The sequence below is a fragment of the Parasteatoda tepidariorum genome, chromosome 12 (genome assembly GCF_982258835.1).
Source record: "Parasteatoda tepidariorum strain Cologne lab strain chromosome 12, Ptep-v5.0, whole genome shotgun sequence".
NCBI classification, from domain to species: domain Eukaryota; kingdom Metazoa; phylum Arthropoda; class Arachnida; order Araneae; family Theridiidae; genus Parasteatoda; species Parasteatoda tepidariorum.
The window spans coordinates 20,539,686-20,553,114 of NC_141766.1; the positions used below are offsets into that span (position 1 = coordinate 20,539,686).

The 13,429-nt window shown below is 28.3% G+C and overlaps 1 protein-coding gene across 3 annotated transcripts in view; it reads right to left on the reverse strand.

Annotated features, from left to right (window-relative positions):
- LOC107447773 (pantothenate kinase 3 fbl) overlaps positions 1 to 9,425 on the reverse strand; it is a 51,163-nt gene extending 41,738 nt beyond the window's left edge. Inside the window, exon 1 of one of the 3 annotated variants that reach the window (XM_016062782.3) lies at positions 9,108 to 9,365. The gene's annotated coding sequence lies outside the window, so the exon portion shown is untranslated. Of the gene's footprint in view, positions 1 to 9,107 lie in introns of all 3 variants that reach the window. The other 2 variants (XM_071188365.2, XM_087156014.1) reach the window with 2 other exon arrangements.
- Between the last annotated feature and the right edge of the window lie 4,004 nt (positions 9,426 to 13,429).

Below are 13,429 nucleotides of genomic sequence, written 5' to 3' on the forward strand. Positions count from 1 at the left end.
ATCTGTAATATTTTTATACCACAACCTTGAATTGAGAGCAGAATAATCTATGTTCCTCTACATCTGCCTAACACATAAGCATAGAATTCGAAAACCGTTACATGGTTTCTTTTCTTTTCATTTCATTAAAATTGCCTATTATTTCCTACACTCTTTTTACCCCCAGAGCAATTGAATGCGTAAGACTAAGAAAAAGAGCCTCAGCATTACATTTAATCAATAGATAAAACATGGATTCCTTAACTTTTCTAGACGAAAACTATGCTAACGTACACATGACATATTTTTGACCTCTTCGTAAACGGAGGTATCCTGTGGGACTTAGTCTTGCAGCCACACCCTCTGGGTCATTTTCCAGAAAATCATTTTCAATCATTTCTGAAAAATGCCTGTAAGTGTACGTACATTTGATTTTGGTATTCGCTTTATATATTGCTTTGAGTTTAATTCTGCATTTTTAAAAAAAAAAATTTTTTTTTGCTTGATTGTTTTATTTTGCATTTTTTATTTTACATTTTTGTTTAATAAATACTATTTTTATTTTATTTTACGGTGCCCCTCACATTATTGCATTGATACGTTTTGTTTTTTCTACATCAATACACTATTTTTTTTTACGGATATAATCATGTGAGCGATTATATCTTTTCCTTTTTTTAATTTGTGAATAGTTTTTAAAAACATTTTTTTCTTCTCCTTTAAAAAATCTTTACATATTTTTCCTTGTTTTTTTCAATATTTTTAAGTTATTTTATGAGTTCCATATATCTGCAGCTTATGCGCAGTAAATAAAACTCATTATTATTATTCTTAGTTAATTGCTTTTCTTTTATTTTTTTTGTCTTCATTATATTATTATATATATACAACACATATATACACAATAGATATATATATATACAATACATATACAGTTGAACCTGTTTATCTCAAAATCTAAAATTCCCTACATACGCTGTCTAAAATCAATGTATTTTCATATTTAGGTTGAAATTTTTGTTTTTCAAAACCTCCGTTTCTTGAATTTCTAATAATAGAGCACAAATGTTGAAACTTTATCAGTAGAACTTGCTGACAGAGATGAATTTAGAGAGCCCACAGGAAGTAGGGATGAACAAGTTGGGGGTGTTTCTTGGAATTTCAATCACTATCCCTGCACTTCCTTAACTAGAAAGGAATACAATGATTCTGGCAGTCAGTCAGGCGTTATTCGTCAATGAGTAGTGACCACCAGGGGTTAGCTTTTCAACATAGATAAGAAAGATAATAATAGAAATTCATTTTCACCCCAAAATTGCAACCAAAGGATAATTAAAAGCTTTAAAGTGAACTATAGAAAACAGTTGGTACGAAAACTTGTAAATGACATCAGAATTAACGTTTGCCTGGAGAAATGTTTCTCCAAGAACTATCCAAAATGGTTTTAAGAATAGCTGTGAAGATGATGAACAAGATGGTGAAGGCATCAGTAAAGAAGAAGAAACTATTGACGCTGAAAATGCAGAGCCAGATTTGCCAGAATGGAATGCAATAAAATCTGGATTTAATGTTAACATTAATTTTGAAGATTTTTAAAAGTGGACAACTGCCGGGCAACATGTGGAACATTGACAGAAGTGGAAATCATAGATAATGTCAAAGGAATATCAGATGAAGAAGCTGAAGATCATATTGATGAACCAAAAGTGAATGCAAAAGAGGTAGAAAAAGCTGTAGAATTTTTATAAACTATTCTTGAATCCCAGGAAAATGTTGGCTATGAGGAATTTATACTCTTTATAGCCTTAAAAGAATAATTGAAACAAATAAGGTTATATGTCAAAAATCTTCAAAAAATTATTTTCAGTGTTAAATGTATGTTAAAAAATGTTATGTCAATAGATGTATGCCGTATATTTAATTTACAGAAATGCCTATATTTTTCTAGTAAAAACAATAAAAGCACTTTTAATAGAATTTCTCAAATAAATTAAATTTTTTTAAAGTACCCGTATAACTCGAAACCTCTTTATTTCAAATCTTTTGTCTTTCCAGTGAGATTAGAGATAAACAGGTTTGACTGTATATATAAATATATATATTGATATACACACACAACATATATATAATGGCGTTGCTGAATGGAAGGTTAAAAAAGGGTCTTGAGCAGGGAAGGAGGGTACAAAATTTATTTATCAATTATTAGACAGAGAACGTTTAAAAAAGTGGAAACAAAATCGTTGCGCTCCTCAATAAAAGCTAGGGAAAATCTCGCAAAGTAAACCTGCAAAATGTTTCATTTTAGGGAATAAGGGAAAACTTAGTAATTGTAATTGGTTCATTAAATAGGTCGAGTGATTCCCACAAAGAGCAAAAATGTCTTACTTTTTATTAATGTATACTTGAACCAAAAATAGATTAAAATGTAAATATATATAAATGTGAATTTAAAAGTGTGAGAAAGCGTTTCGTTTTGAATAATAAATTAAGAAAAGGAATAACATAAAAAGATTAATTGAAGCATTTTATGTTACATATATATGCCACTCAAGGAGAATTGCTAAAGTTAGGAAAATTCTGAAACAAAATATCAGAATAGATATTTTTAAATTTCCTTAGTTCATTTTGCAAAAACTTCTTCAGTCAGTCAATTCCGTAGTTTATAAAAAAGTCACACGCCTTTACAATTGTTTGTTTCATATTCTTTTTTGGAATTTGAGTAATTTTTTCCAGTGAACAAATATTCAAGTAACTAGCAATCGAACTTTAAAAATGTGTTGAAAATTTTCTGCCTGCACTGATAAACATGATAATTAAAAACTATATGTTTATTTAAACAGCATTTTCAAAAGAATAATAGTCTCTCCTAAGAAAATGTGTACAGTGCCCGTCGTTTATTAAAATCACTTTCGTTTTATGCTCTTTTGATTTTATTAAGAGGCGATTCAACATTTGAAAAAAAAATAATCAATTACGATATATTCTAAATGCACACACTTTAAAAGCTGAAATAATGACCACATTATTGCTTTATTTTAACTAATTTAATTATTTTAATAAAGTAAAGCCCTACATAAGATTAAATTTACAAAAGTTTTGCAAAAAGCCGATCAATGGTTGCTTGAGTTGCAGTATTTAAACTTAACTTTTCAACATCATTTGAGAGTTTTATAGAAGTTTTTTTAGTTTTTGATATTCCTCCTCTTTGTTCTAAAGCTTGCCGCAATACATTAAGTGCTTTTCTGACTTCCATTGAAGATGGCACTGATGAGTTTATTTCATTTTCTGAGTCTGATTCCTCCATTTCTTGATGGGAAATAACTTTGCAATTTTCGATGTCTGTAACAATTTTAGAATCAGATTTTTCTCCAGATGTTTGCAGGTTATCGTCAATAGCTACGTAACGTGAAAAATTCTCGTCCATTTCATTTTCTTCATTGCTGATCATTTCTTTGAAACAGTTATGAGCCCCATCTCCATTGAAGTTTCACGTTGACTACATTTAGGAAGCTTATCATAGTTTTGCAACACTTCGAATTTATCTTTAAGACTCAATACCTTCCTTTTCGGCATGCAGATAAAATTTAACACCGAACGTACTTAAAAATGATATTTGCTCTAACTATAATTTACTCAAACGGCTTAAATAATATGGAACATGCGCACAGACAGTTTTTTGAAATCTATTCATGTTCTCTGTTAAGATAGATAACAAAAGAAACTTCTCTCCCTTCTACGGTTCATTCAATAAAAAGTAAGATAAGAATTCGATCCCCTGTTGAGTGAGATAGGTTTCTCCAAACTTCCTTAAAGTCAAGGAATTAACATTGATAAATTGATTTCTATGAACTCGCCGCTTGCCACCCACATTTTTCCTTAACTCTTACACTATGTATATTGCAGGAAAGTGCTAACCACACCTGTTTCACAGGTTTGTGAGTAACTGTTGCTTCTTCTAAAAAAATCTTTAAACTTCGAAAAAATAAAATTTTATAAATTAGAGCAAAAAAACCTGAAATATTGCACCTTTGATTTATTATGTAGTCAAAATTTTGATTTTAAATGCGGCGGCATTGATTTTATTAAAGGATGTTTTTAACATGTATTAATATTGTACCAATTTGGATCTTACCGATTTGATTTTATAAAGCGGCTGATTTTATTATCGGCGGGCGCTGTATTCATTTCTCTCACTCTGGAAAAAAAAAAGATGTAGAAAGACTAAGCCTGCTAGAGTAGCTATTTCTCAGAAGCGTTAAATCCTGACCTTGATTCATAACCAAACAAGAGGATTATCCTCTAGAGAAGGGGGAGACGTTTTTTCAAATATACTGAGAGGAATTGTAGCTGCTATCAAAATATACAAAGGACAAGCAAGAGGGAATAGTTAAGTCCTAGGTTTTATTTTACATCAACACAACTTTTTGCTTTTTACTGTAATTTTGAGATGCAATTAAAACTTTTGAAAAAGTTATGTTATTTATCAGCGTTTTTCCGTGTAGTGACAAGCTCATTCATAATTTTTTGTCCTGTTTATATTTTTCTTTGTTAAAATTGTTTCTCCAATTTATAAAATAAAATTAGATTAAATATACATGGAAAAAGAACTAAAATAAAGGGGCGCCCAACTCCCCTCTTCTGAAATCCATTAAAATAAACAAACAAAAGGGAATAGTCAAGTCTTTAGTTTTATTTCACATCAACAGAACTTTTTGCTTTTTATTGTAGTTTTGTAATGCAATTAAAACTTTTTTTATAAAGTTTTTACCTATCAGTGTTTTTCTGTAAAGTGACAAGCTCATTCAAAATTTTTCTGCTGTTTCCATTTTTCATTATTAAAATTGTTTCTCCAATTGATAAAATAAAATTAGATTAAATATATATGGAAAAAGAACTAAAATGCAGGGAGGGTAGCCCATCTCTCCTCTTCTGAAATTCGCAACACAACAAAAATAGTTTTAAAATTTTTATTTAAACAATTTTTTAGTTATATATATATTACTTAGTTTTATTAAATAACTTTTAGTCTTGCTATAATATATAAGACATATTAGCTATATCTGATTTATCTCAATTAGATTCATTGTTAAAAATATTATGAACATTTCAGAAGTCAAAATTAACATTGTGAAAAAGAATTATAACTAAAAACACTGAGGGTGGAAAAAAAAAAAAAAAAAAAAAGAGTCCTTATATTGCAATGCATAACTGGCTTACTGTGTTGTGTTTTTTTAAAAATTATATCAATCTAATTTTCTATTAAGGGCCGTTGAGCCCAAAGGTAACTAAACATTTATTCAAATGTAACTGGATATATTAAAAAAATAAACAATTTATATACAACAAATAAATTGAAGCTTGCGATCAGAAATTTCCTTAAAATTTTACATATTTTTAATTTTTATCTCCTGTGATAGTGCATTATGTATTAATTAGCAGTACACTTTCAGGTTGTTAATCTTATACAAGTTAAAAATACTTACAACAATGGTGAAATATTTCATTTTAATATAATTCTTTTTTTAAATCACTTTAAAAAGTATTATTTTTATATAATTATATCAAGTGTCATTATTAGTATATGAAAGTTTTTAAAGCTCATATGTAAGGAATAAAAGTATTAAAAAGTGAAAAGTTCCCTTTTGTAAGCTTTAAACTAAATCTAGCATACCCAATTTAAAAATAATATTTAATGACCTAATTCAGGCAAAATTTTGAGTTGTGATGTGTCCTATAATTTTTTGTTTTGTTTTATTTTTCCATTTACCTGTGAGAATTCCAATTCTCTAGCATGACAGAGACTGTTTTTAATAATTTTAACTTTTTTAGCATCCCTACCACAGAACATTTTGTAAGAGTTGATGAAATTAACAGTTGACTAAATGAAAAAGAAAAAAATTAGAGAAACAAGAAAATTGGTTTATAAAGGGAAGTGGTTAAATAAATTAAACTTTTCTAATTCTTTGCAAACTTATGACAAAAAATTTAATTGTTCTACCAAACTGAAGATACGCTGAAAATGCTCAATTCGACTTTCTTTGAAAGGAGAGTTGTTAACACTGCAGTCACAAAAAATAATGATTTGCTGCATAAAAACTTAATTTAATAAACTAAAAAAATTTAATGAAAATGATCAAACAATAACACCACCAGAAAAGTTTTTAAAAAATATCATTCCCACTTAAATAATAAATCAAAACTAATGTTTTAGTTTGATCAATCCATTGGATATAAATGGGCATTTCTCATTATGTAATTTTTTATTTGAAATTATAATGAACTTGGCTGGTAAGAATAATTTTCATTTAAAAAAAAAAGTATCCACATCAAAAAATTTTTTTTCTATGAAATCTAACCTACCACAAAAAAATTATAATTGCCACTAATCAGGGATGGACTGGCCCACTGGGGACCTACCTCAGTGCGACCTCTTAACTGGCACCCTCTGTCTTGGTTACTTCCGGTTAAAATAAATTTAAAAAAAGAAAAGATTAATTATGCTTTGTTTTTTAGGTGGGAAATTAATGATTTGTAATAAAAAAACAAAAAGGACAGTGTAGTAGTCAGATTCATCTAAACATCTGAGAGCACAATTTTTGAAATAGGGGCCCAATTCAAAACAGCACATGAAGGAACATTTTGTGGCAACACATGAAAATTGCCTTGCTATGACACTATCTGGAAACATTTTAATGAAGCATTTATTGATTCCTTCACAAGAATTATATGAATAATGACATTAGATGCACTTTATGTGTGGTTATGTATTTTAACTAATAATTAAATAGATGAGCATGATCTAATATCACGAACGAACACATTTAATAACAACTTGACGAGATACAGAAACCGGAACTAACATAAACAGTTAACACAAAGTTACAGTTCGCATAGCTGATGCCACATCTCCCCTTTTAAAGATTTAGTCTATTCAGAGCTCTCATAGTTCTCCCAGAGCGAGTCACAACAGTTTTCGGAGATAAATTCTTCCTCTGAGTTAAGACTGCAGGATGTGGATCTATTACTTCTGGTAAGCTCCTTCTGTTATTCTGGAATTTGTAGATTTTTGATCCTGGAATCAAATGTTTCCTGTTCCGTTGAAGTTTTTGTTTGCCTTCTTTAACAAAGTATGACTTTGGTGATTCAGCTTTTCTTTGTACAGTTCCAACAAAATTCCTATCAGTAACGAGAAAAAGAGGGTTGGTGATCGGGATTCCAACCATTTCTGCTTGAAGTTTATTTTGTGCTTTTTTCATAGGAAATATATTATAATAATATTTTTTTGCGAAAATTATTCTGAGAAAATCAAAAACTTTTCAAGGACCTTAACGGATTCAAGGACTGTTCGGGACCTCTACATTTTTCATCAAAATTCAATGACTTTCAAGTACCTTGGGAACCCTGTCTTGATATTTATTTATATATTAACATTGAGCCAACAAATTAAAATAATTCTTTTGTTCTGTAACAATAGACTATATGGCAATCAAAAAACAACAAATTTTGCAATTTAATTAGCAAATTCAGTTCGAAATTTGAATAGAATGGGACACGATATCTTCAGAAAGAATACATGATTCCGAAAAAATAGTCTAAATAAGGCTTTTTTTTTTTGTAAAACTGAACTACTACTAGGTACAAAAAGGAAAATTAAATTTAACATTAAATAATTCAAAAGTCAAATGATACATTAATAACAGTTTCATATTAGAATGGTCCTAAAACCTTTCTTTAAATGTATGTAAACATTCAAATTTTTATTATTGAAGAGTTTTTGCGTTAGGAGAGTGAGAAGCATGGAAATTTTCTAAAATAGAGGCGACTGCGACAATAACTTTCCTTTAAAACAGAGAGGTAAATAATTTCAGAAAAACTAGCATCAAATGTCATGAAATAATGATGGAATCGTCTAGAATTAAACGTTTCAATAAAGTGATAGCTAAAGTTCAAATATCGCAATTTCCGGTCTGAATAACCACCAATACTAATTGCATGTGACATAATACTCGTAACTTTAAGTTCCTTGTATAACTCAGGTAGGAGCTAAATTGTGGAAGCAAAGGTACTTTAAAAGTTAGGTTTCAAAAATAACAGCTGTAGTTTTCTACAATTATGAAATTTTTTATGTATCAAATTTAAATATTTTTGAGCAAATAATGACTAATGACCCCTTATTTCGGACCCAAATGACAATTGTCTTCCTCTTGTTACTGCTGTATTTAGACTAATTTGATTTGCCACCTAAGATCTAAAATGTACTCCTTGTTAACATTATCAGTTCAACATATTAATTTTAGACTATAACTTCATATTGGGGAAAACTTCCAGATAAGTCTTGATTACAATCCAGCAATGGCAGTTGAGAAACTTAAATAAATATCACAGAGAGGGGAAAAGTATAACTAGGAGAAACAAAATAAATTTTTCCTTCTATATTTTTAAAGCACAAAAAGATTGTAGTTGGCCGGAACAGGTATCGATGTTCCCTCAAATTAAAAATATAATTTTAGGTTACATCTACCAATTATGAATGATTGACTGAATAAAAATGAAACACAGTAACATTTAATTATTTATTTATTTGCCACAAGAAAAATTGTAATAAAAACAAACAGTAGAATTTTAAAACTAGTATTTAAATCATTTATTTCTTTTACCTTTTAATAAAATATCAACTACTTTAAAAGCGTTTAATATTCCACACATTTTACAGTTGGTTATAATTGAGGCAAATATTTCGATAATCGGGTAATAATATCACCTCAAATTAAAAACATAATTTCATATTGCATCTACCAATTATGAATGATTGACTGAATAAAAATTAAACACATTATCATTTAATTATTTGCCACAAGAAAATTTTGAATAAAAACAAACAGTATAATTTTAAAACTAGTTTTTAAATCATGTATTTCTTCTACCTTTTAATAAAATATCGACTACTTTAAAAGCGTTTAAGATTCTACACATTTTATACTTGATTATAATCCAAGCAAATATTTACAGCTTTTAACATTTTTAGTCAACAAAAATAGTGGAGCTCTGCTAACTGGTTTTTGGGAAATAAAATTTCTGAAACAACGTCCAGATCATTAAAATTATACAAAAAAACTAGATATACTTACAATTATTTATAAATTAAACGATTTTTTTTTAATTAGCTAACCAAAGAATATCATCAAATCTTGCAATGAATCGGACTGTTTGTGTTTGTATTCCTGAAAATTTATATCTCCACGTACAGCCGGCTGAGCAAAAGCGCTTGAAATGCTTGCCTAGAATTTATTTCTCACCAAAGTATTATCGAAAAAGTAACCCTGTTGAAGAAATTGCGCGGAGGAATACACTTTACTGCGTAATTCTTGTGCTGTTATTGTTTTATTGCTAATAGGTGCAATCAAGTGTTGTTTCGTTGATATGGGTCGCGTTCCAATATTCACACTGGTTACACTACTGTCGTAGATATAAGGAGCCCGTAAGAAGAAGTGAAAATCTTTTCTTTCTGGTGGCAACAAAAAGGCAATTCTTAGGTTTAACTTACTTTTGTGGTAGTGACGTAGATATTCGCATAAGAGTAGAAGGAAGTGAAGGTCCTATCTTCCCGGTGGCAACAAAATTTCAAGAAATTACCCTCTTTCAGGTTTACCTTAGCCAAGTGCTTTATCTCACTATTGGCATATCTTTGGGGAGCGCAAAGATGTGAAGTTTCTTGTCCTGTCTGTGATCGGACAGATTTATTACCGTCTCTAAATTTTCAATCCCAAATTCTCAAAAAATAAATATATTTAAAAATTTAAAACACAGAGACACCCTTTAATTTAAGGGGAATATAGTCGACCTTTATTTATAAGGAGCTTATGTGGGAGAGAAGTAATATCTTTCTGCTCTCTGTAATACTGAGGTAGCAGTTTCAAATTTCGGCGTAATACGGATGTTCGTGATGCCCTTCTCTAACTTTGTTCTTATATTTGGTATAAACTAAAAGATATTCTTTCTGTTGAGCACACAATTCACCATTGCATGTGAATCATAAATAGGTAAATTAATAAAATTTATGAAAAAATTACACTCATCTTGGGAGTCTGCAGATGCGTTACGCGATGAGATTTGCCCCCCTAAATGGTGAGGTTTATGCATTAAGTACGCACCTGAGATATTTGCATTGATAGAATCAGATACAGTGAGAACAGCTCTCTAATGATGAGTCATTATATCAATCCAACAATTGAAATTATTGATTCAAAGAGGAGAGCAGAAAGAGGCACTACCCATTTTCGGTTTGAAAACGCATCTAAGTTTGAAATAATGACTATATCTAATGATGCTGCCATCTAGTAAGATATATGGGACATAAGAGTTTCTCGTTTTTTTCCCTCAAAGAGTGTCTTAAATAAAACTTCCTTTTTAAAAGACTCACATCTCGTTAAAATATTTTTACTTTTTTTTTATATCAAGAGAAATGGAACAAAATATAATTTTTTCCGAAATGCAACGAGCAGAAAAAAAAACTAGTTGCTTTTATTTAACGAGTTTATTTTTTAAAAAAAAGTTGCTTTTATTTAACGAGTTTATTTAAAAAAAAAAAAGTTGCTTTATTAAATATCCGATTCTGATGTCTTTACCATGAAGCATAAGATAAAAATAAAATTTTGATAAATAAGAAAATGATTCTAAAAACAGGATGTACTGAAATAAAGAATCATTTGTACATTTCTATATTTGCTTTCTTATTTAAAAATAGGAGAAACAAAGACACTTTCAAAATAAACTTTTTTACAATAAATAAGTAAATTAATAAAATTAAAAAAAATAATAAAATAAAAAATTAAAAAAAAAAAATAAATAATAATAATTCTTGCAAAATATAAAATCTAACTTTACACATGCGTTATAAAAATTTTGAATAACTTCGTGAGGTTATTCTGCTTGTATGTTTTTATAATTCCTATCGAAAGGACCGGATTAAAAATCTTAGAGGCCCTAAGCACTCAAAAAATTACTTCTTAAATGTAATTAAGAATTTCAAAATAAATAAAAAACACTATATGCTTTTCTTAAACAAAATTAAAGTATGATGAATAAATTTATCATTAAAAATAAATTTATAAACTGACAAATTAAGGGGACACTTCAGGTTCAAAATGATTTTTTTTAAATATCAACCAATTTTAATGAAAATTTCATAGATTGTGAATAAAGCATTTAGAAAGATATTCCCAAAATTTGAAGCAAAAATATTAATTTGTTGAAAAGTTATAATTTTTTTAATAATTTATCCGCAAGTTAAATTACTAAATGTTCCAATATTTCAAAATGTTTCCTGCGCATGAGTTTTTATCGTAGCTGTATGAAACTCATTTATATTACAGTTTGAATAAGTATAAATAAAATTGGATATGTTTGAACAACTTAGCACTTAATTTTAAACAAATAAAAAATCAAAATATCATAGTCTTTATATAATTTTTAAAAATTGAAATTTAAATAACAATTTAAAGTAATTTAAAAAATATTCAGTGATTATTCAGCTTTTATTTATATCACATTGGTTACGGAACATTAGACCAATCATATATATGAGAAAAAAATAAAGATTTATTCAAAACTCATGCGCAAGGAACTTTTCGAAGTTTGAATATTATCGTAAAAAACAACATTGAGAAAAAACAGTTTAACTATAAAAACAGACAGTTTACATAACCTTGTTTACAAATCTTGAAATGCTTATAACTTTGCAAAAAATGAATGAAATTGAAAAATTTTTCTTTTAAATTGTAGCTAGATATAAGTATTATTTTTTGAAACAAAAATTGAAAAAAGTATAATTTGGTCGATTTTTGGGTTTTCCATCGTGAAGTGTCCCCTTAAATGCGTTTTTGCAGAAGATCTATAATGGGGATCCAAATTTAACTAAAAAACACTATATGCTTTTCTTAAACAAAATTAAAGTATGATAAATAAATTTATCATCAAAAATAAATTTATAAACTGACAAATTAAATGCGTTTTTGCAAAAGATCTATAATGGGAATCCAAATTTTTCATTTAACTCTCAGAAGAGTTTTCCACGCTAACCACATGTTTTATGATCTTAGAGCCAAACTAAAATAGTTTTGACAATTCTGATGTTTTATTTTTTAAAAAATTTCCTGACCAACAAGTTATATTTTTCACTTTAATTCTATAAAATAAAACATTATTTTATATTCAAACTTTCCTGTTGTTCTGTAATATACTTTTCTATATACTAATATACTTTTTAAATTTTTGCTAAAAATTAAGTGAAAAAAATATTTTTATTGTGGTTTTCAAGTAGATAATCATGTAAAAAAATTATGAATTTTTAAAGAATTTTTATAGAGAATACAAAAGCATACAAGAGCTCAATACAGAATAGTAACGGAATAAATAATCAATAAAAATAACAAACTCTTTTCTTTTTATCTCTGAGAGTGTTAGGAAACCTGTGACAATTTTCAATGAATTTATAAAAGTTTTCTTATTGCCTACAACATTTATCATTATTATTAACTCGCTTTCGCGCTTGTAATGATGGTAACTTGCGATCAAAATTTCTGTTACTTTCCGACTAGCTAGAGTACTCAAATATCTACCGGAGCTCCACATTCATTGACAATACAAGTCGTTTGCTGACCTCAACAGAGTTTATTACCATTTTATCAGAGTTCATTACCAATAGATATCTTGATCACTTTCTAATTAGCCGAAGTGTTCCAATTTCAACCATATTCTATAGACGAAACAAGCTACGATTGCTTCCGGATCATTGTAAGCAAAGTTTATTGTCATTTTAGCACTAAAAATTTTTTTCGATTAACAGAAATTCGTATCCTTTTCGCCTATAAATTCGCCTTTTCGAAGTAGAAACTACTGGCAATCACAATTTCGATCCATCTAAAAATAAACAACTCCGTAACTATAAAAAATAAAATAATATGAAATAAAAATTTTAGGAACTACCGTTTTTTAGGCAAATTAAAAAGGAAAATATAATTCTGTTTTTGTCACACCTAAAACGGAAAATGTTGGAGACAGACTTTTCCCCCCATTTCCGTCTTTAGAAAGTGATGCGATCAACGTTTTTTGTTTTAGATGTGACAAAATTGAATTCGTTCTTCTTTTTTTTTGGTTTTTTTTTTGTCACAGACTTGAAAAACATAGCGTTTAAAATTTTATTTTACAGTGTTCTTTTATTTATTAAAATCAATCAAAATTGTTCCTATAATGTTCAAAAATATTCATTCAAATACATTTAATATGTTAACTATACTGTTTTGAATTGATAATAAATTAATTTTATAATTGAACCAATACATGTTACTTCATTTTGATTTCTCTTTCGTGAAAATAAACATCAGATAGTCAGTTTTGTATATAAGTGATATACTGATAGAGCGATTACTGTATAACACACAATATGCTTCTA